This window comes from Lygodium microphyllum, chromosome 20, assembly GCF_053477565.2.
Source record: "Lygodium microphyllum isolate KBCC chromosome 20, Lygodium_microphyllum_v1.1.10, whole genome shotgun sequence".
In the NCBI taxonomy this organism is placed as follows: domain Eukaryota; kingdom Viridiplantae; phylum Streptophyta; class Polypodiopsida; order Schizaeales; family Lygodiaceae; genus Lygodium; species Lygodium microphyllum.
The window spans coordinates 48,718,250-48,724,855 of NC_141154.1; positions in this window are offsets into that span (position 1 = coordinate 48,718,250).

Genomic DNA, 6,606 nt, shown 5'->3' on the forward strand with positions numbered 1-6,606 from the left:
ACGGAGCTGAAGATGGCTCCAATATTTGCATCTTTATCTTTTCATTTAAAAGCTCCAGTAACTTAGGTAAATGAGCCCTTGGTACGGGAATTGGTTTAAGATTCCAAGGGATGTGTGGGACTGTGAAAATCACCATTGGTGCCACAACACTTGGATCCACAGAGCCAATTTCATGAGGCTGAAATGAAAAAGCTTTTCCATGTTTCCTTAATATCTGCATAAAGGCTTGCCTTTTGTCCGGCAAGAGGAAAGAATCTTCACCAATTTTTAGCTCCTGTAAACTTTCAGCTGTAAATTGGTGACCAATATCTTTGCAGTCACGAAGACTTGGCTGTTTAGATGCCCCTTCAGCCAGTCCCTCACTTTCGGGAGGTACTGGAGTTGCCACCAGCTTGACCTTCTTGTCAACTGTCTTCTACTTCGTTTCTACTCTTGCCTCATCCCTGTTTGGGTGTTAAAAAGCTTCATGATCAGCAAATTCTTGAATTATGTCATAAATATCCAATGTGCATATCTGTATGGACTGTTTTTTAGCCTGATTTTTTGCATGAACAGCTGCATGTATTTTAGCCAATGTATCATTATAAATCAGCCCATAAAACAGTCCTGAAATTTCTTCATTTTTAGCCAAAATATCAACTTGCTTCAGCTCCCATTCCACATTACATAAATGTTTTCTTTCAGCCCTATTCATGGCTGAAAACGGTTTATAACAGCCCACACTGTTGGTCGTAAATAGCTGCAAGTCAGCCTTTGGCATAGCCCCCTTTACAAGTGGAGGAAACTTTTTATGACATGAAGCATTGCCATAGCCTCCACTTACAACAGTGCAACCCAAAAACCCGTAAATTCTCGGGCATTAGGAGGCACAGGATGATCTCTCAATCGATCTCTATTCCGGTGATGATTTACACAAACAATCAGAAATTGGATAGCTTTGTCATTATCCTTACTTCTTATCCGAGCATAAGATGAACCATCATCAAGGGCCTTTGTCTCCAAGAGAGACTCAGAAATAAAAGGTTGACCAAGAATGATAGGATAGCTACAGGAATCTTGAACAAAGAAATGAAATTCATCTTTTACATTACCAATAGTAACCCGTACATAAGGACATGCCGCATAGAGATCGCCAGAAGAATTATTGGCTGCTTTCATGCGCCATCCTGGGTCCACATCTATGGGCCATCTGCCATTCTCATAGAGACTTCTTGACATGACATTGATCTCTGAACCATGGTCTATAAGGGCAATGCATGGAGTCTCTCTTTCTCTAATCTTGACAATGGTTTCGGTGGTCGCCCTTGCCCAATGGGTACGGGAGTAGTGACTACTTGGAATAAAATGAGCATCAATCTCTTCTTGCATGTTGTGAAGACGAGCTTCTTCCTTAAGCATGGGCTACTCTTTGGATTGAGAAGACCCCACCATAACATTCTCTGCAATAGCTTCTTCAATTTCAGCTTCATAGATGTCTTCATCTTTGGCTTCTATGGCTACAATCAATTCTTTGATTGCCTCCAATCGAATCCCTAGAGTATTCAGCTTCTCTTCATCCTACAAATACACATGAAGAGCTTGCAAAAAAGCATATACAGATTCTTCAGTTTCTTCACCAACATATTGTCTTTTCCATCTAATTACATCAATTATTACATCATGAAATCCTTGTTTTGCAATTCTGAGGATTTCACCCCAATGTAAATTCAATTTTGCTTCCAAGAATCATTTCTTCTAGGATCCGCTTGAGATTCTTCGTAGTCTCTATGTCAGACTGCAGCTTGTAGCCGGGATGTTTACCTTTTCTCTTTCCTTCCGTCTTTTTTGCTTGTGGGGATTGGTTGGCCCCAAAGAGGAGGGACCGGCAACATCTTCATCTCTTCTTCTCTTTTCCTCTACCATAGCTTCTTGATTATTGATTTCAGACAACCGAGCGAAAGCTGAAAATGAATCGACTGGCTCGGTCCATCCGGTTCTTCCTCTGATGCATTGAATGGCAATAGTTAAATTATATTTGGATGCCTTGCCTTGCTCCATGCGATCTAAGGCTTGCATCCACACTTTACATTCTTTAATAATTTCATTAATTGGCTCAATTTGCAGCGCATAGGTAGCTGCATCAACAGCTGCATAGGTTGTTCTTGTTGCCAAATCCTCCAGTCTTTTCTTCATGCCACCGTTACTGAAATTTGGCTCAAGAGGAAGGCCAGTTTCGGTCGCATTTTACCATCCTTCCAAAAGACTAATTTTTGTACCTCAGCTTCACGGAATGCAGTGCACTCCCTCTTATCATGTTGTAGGATATCACACCAGATACAACGTCTTTTGAAGCCTTCTCGTATGGGTCTTTGGTCCTCTCTCTTCCACTTTCACATCAAGCCTTTCCACCTTGGAATTAATCTCCGTTAGATTAAGATGGAGATCCCGCATGCTCTTGATCAACTCATCCATGACATCCTTCTTTGTCGGTGGAACAACAGGATATCTTGGTTGCTCGACCATAGAAACAAGAGGTCCAGATACATGAACATGCTCTTTTATGGACTCACATGGTGCAGAGGTAGAACCCCACCTTAGGAGCATCCACTCTCTCTGAGCAATCATATTAACTGCTTCAGTGACATCACCCCAAGTAGTCTTCAATCCCGTCTCAGAGTTAGGATCTTCAAGCCGATTAGTCAGCTTCTCTTGAAGAAAAGGATCCGCAGCCTTCAGAAACAATTCAATCTTCTGGCTCTCCATACTCTGCTGATCATTAGGATCTAGTTGAGCAATTTTTCTTTCAAATTTGCGGTGAAGAACGGTGGCAGTTAGTCCCTTATTGGACCCTTCAATCCATTTAGTGAAGATTTTCTTCGTCATGAGGCCAAAATATTCAAGAAAGAATTCTTCTCGAAGAGCCTTCTTGAATGCAGACCATCTTGCATCTTTTTGAAAAAGACCATGAATCCGGTCCTGGAGGCCATACACGGCCAAATGGGCAAAGTATCAGCTCCAAGCATGATGAGAGACCCCAAAGAAGACTATCTTGTCAGTATAGAGGCGGATAAAACAGGACACATCTTGCCCATTAAATTACTTGAGCTCCTACCCAACTGCTTCCAAAGCTTTAATGGCAGCAGCATCATTCTGCTCTTCATCTTGTCTCTGCTATTGCTGCAGTTGCATATGCTGCTGAAATTGCAATTGTTATTATTGGTTCTCTTGCATCAGACCAACCAACTGCTGCAAGGCATCTCCTCCCAAACTTGATGATTCTCCCATTGTACTTTCTTTTCTGTAATCGACCTTCACGTCAAGTTCACCATTGTCATCGTGTTGGGGGGTCGAAGGTCTACCACTGGGTTTTTAGAGCAGAAGAGGAGGGAGGGATTCAAGGTCAAGAGAGAGAGAAAAGAATGGGGTTTAATAAGTCTTGGGTTTTAGAGATGATTCTTCCTAATTCTATGCTTTTTATCATGTGCACACATGCATACTCAAGAATCAATAGTCAATTTTAAAGCTAAATTGAATTTTCCATAATAAAAAAGAAGTATCTTTTATCATCTTCAAGTACGTAGAGAAATTACGAGATGCATATTGCAATGCTTGCTACTAATTGTAAGGTTTTTGTCGCTTGCCGCTAATTACTTATATCAGGCTTATCAACTGGAGGAACTGCCATTCATTAGAGAGCAATGAAAAAGTAATTATTAACTTTATTTTTTTAATTCAATGATTTAATGTGTATTCTTAATTCTATGGTTTTTATCATGCGCACATGTGCATGCTCAAGAATCAATTTCAGGTGGTTAAATAATTATTAACTTTGATTTTTTAATTATGTAAAAATAATTGTGCGTCTGCTGGCGCGTCTATTTGCACGGATATATAGACGTAAAATTCACGTCTATTTACACGCACGTTTACATGCACTTATAGACGCACTGATAGACGTGCCCGACTTTGCGCGTCTAACATGCGCGTCTCTGCCTCGTTTCTGTTGTAGTGGCAGACACACCGGCATGGCAACATATAGATAATTTGTAGCCCGTTTTGAAAGAAGAGCCAAGAAATTTGAGATTTGTTTAGGTATGGATGGAATCAATCCATTTGGCATCAAAAGCACATTATACAGTGTATGGCCAGTGGTATTTGTGAACTATAATATTCCTCCACCCATGGCAATTAAAAAGAGACATGTGATGTTGTCCCTTCTGATTCCTGGAAAGCACAAGGTAAAAAACATGGACATTTACTTAGAGCCTTTGATTGAAGAGTTAGAAATGTTATGGGAAGTATTGAGGTGCAAGATATAAGTGCATCTGCATCCTCTAGAGATTTCACATTGAAGGCCATGTTGTTGTGGACCATGCACGACTTTCCAGGATACAGAGAGTGTTCAGGTACATGTATATAACTCTATATTTGAAATTCAAGACTTGAATCAATTGCATTTTATTAATTCACGTGTTTTTTCAGGTTTAACCACGTCAGGATATCATGCATGTCCTATTTGCGGTCCCTCTCTAGTTTCCTCTAGGCCGGCACGTTTAAAGAAGGTTATCTACGACAATCATCATCGATTTCTTCCTATTCACCATCCCAAATATGTTCTCCCTACTAATGGAATGACTCCACAATCTCTAACCATTCAAGATTGGAAGGAGAGATGGATTAATGCCGATAGCCACCCTCCACTCGGCATGAGTCGGTAAGAAGTGCATTTCTCTCGATTGACTTTAAAGTATTTAGCATGATGAATTGTTTACATAATATATTGTTTTTTTGTTAGGTTTTCTATATTTTTTCGTCTTCCGTACTAGACTGAACTCAAGATCAATCACCTGTTGGATCCCATGCACATATTCAAAAATGTTGTATCTACATTATGGGATCACTTGATAGGGGCTCGTGATTCAGTTAATGTAAGGAAGGATTTACGTAACATTGGTCGCATGAGACAAGCCTGGGCACGCATTGGACCCAGAGGAAAGATTGAGCTACCCCATGCACCTTGGATGTTGTCAAAGAACGAGGAAAAAATAGTGAAGGAACAAATATATAGCTTTCGAACACCCACAGGATGTATGAGATGTCTCAAGGGAGCCTTCATAAAGAAAAAGAAAAGAGGTGTGGAGCAACTATCTGGTTTGAAGTCCCACGATTGGCACAAAATGATTCAAGTAAGGGTATCTCTAACCATGAATATAGTAATTAGTGGAGTAACTATGTGTAAACTTTGGGGTATGATGACTTTTTCCTCAACTAATCATTTGATCTATGAATATTGTTTACATTCAGTTCGTACTTCCTACTAGCATATCCCATTGTGTATCCAAAGATATACGTGATATCATTTACAAGATGGGAGAGCTTGTGAGGTGTGTATACATTGTATTTTTTCATTATATATCTTTGAATTTCTACACAAAAATAAACAAGCACATCATACATCTTGACAGATACGTGAGCTCGAAGGAAATTGATCCAAACACATTGCAAGATGCTCGAGTATTATCTGTTGAGGTGGTTTGTTTGGTGGAGGAAATTTTTCCTCGATCCATTTTGACTACTCAATTACATTTACTTGTACATTTGATTGATGAGATGGCACTTTGTGGGGCAGTTCATGTAAAGTGGATGTTTTTTTCTTGAGCGCTTCATGAAAACCTTGAAAGATTTTGTGAGGCAAAAAACACGGCCTGAGAGAAGCATGGCTGAGGGTTGGTTAGTGCAATCATCCCTTGTTTATATCTCTGAATATCTTGCTGAAGTGGATCCCTCTCAACCACGACTATGGAAAGATGATGAAGACTTGAGGATGACCTCTATAGTACCTCAAGGAAAAGGAATGAGTAAAGTGCTAACAAAAGAAGAACTTCGTACGTTAAATAGTTTTTGTGTGCTCAATAGTGATGTAATGAGCAAATGGGTGACACTATATAATGAAGCAAGGGCAAGAAGAAAAAGCGAAAGACAAGAATTTCGCACTAGATATGGACGTAATGTCTCATTTTCAGATCATCTAAATGCGCTCCCACGTCATATTGATATAGATTGGTTACATGAGGAAATGGAGAGAATGGAAAAAGAGGAGGAAATTAATATATCTCAAGAAGAGTGGGAATACGCATGAGGTTTCTTATCAAAGGTGAGACATACTATCAATTAATTTGTTTCTATAAGTTTTATTTTATATAAATAATTAACATGTTTGATCTTTTATCTTTTACTACTAGTGCACATTATTCAATGCACTTTGGTGTGAGGGTAAACATCTTCGAACTCAACATATAGATGAAAAGAGAAATACCCAAGATTGTGGTGTCCTTGCTCACTTCCAGGATGCCAATGGTACCATGGAAGGTTATTGTGGCTTGATCCAAGATATTCTGAAGCTTGACTTCAGACGATTCTTTATATATGTGCTGGATGTGAAGTGGTTTAAAGAAGTGGTAACAAATGGTGAGCATTGCACAATCAGATGTCATCCAAGTGGTTTTGTAATCATTGACTGTACAAAATTTCACCAAAACAAGAATGACACATTAGTACTACCTCAACAATGCGAGCAGGTATCTATGCAAAGGCTAATTTTTTATATGTATACATGTGATACATATA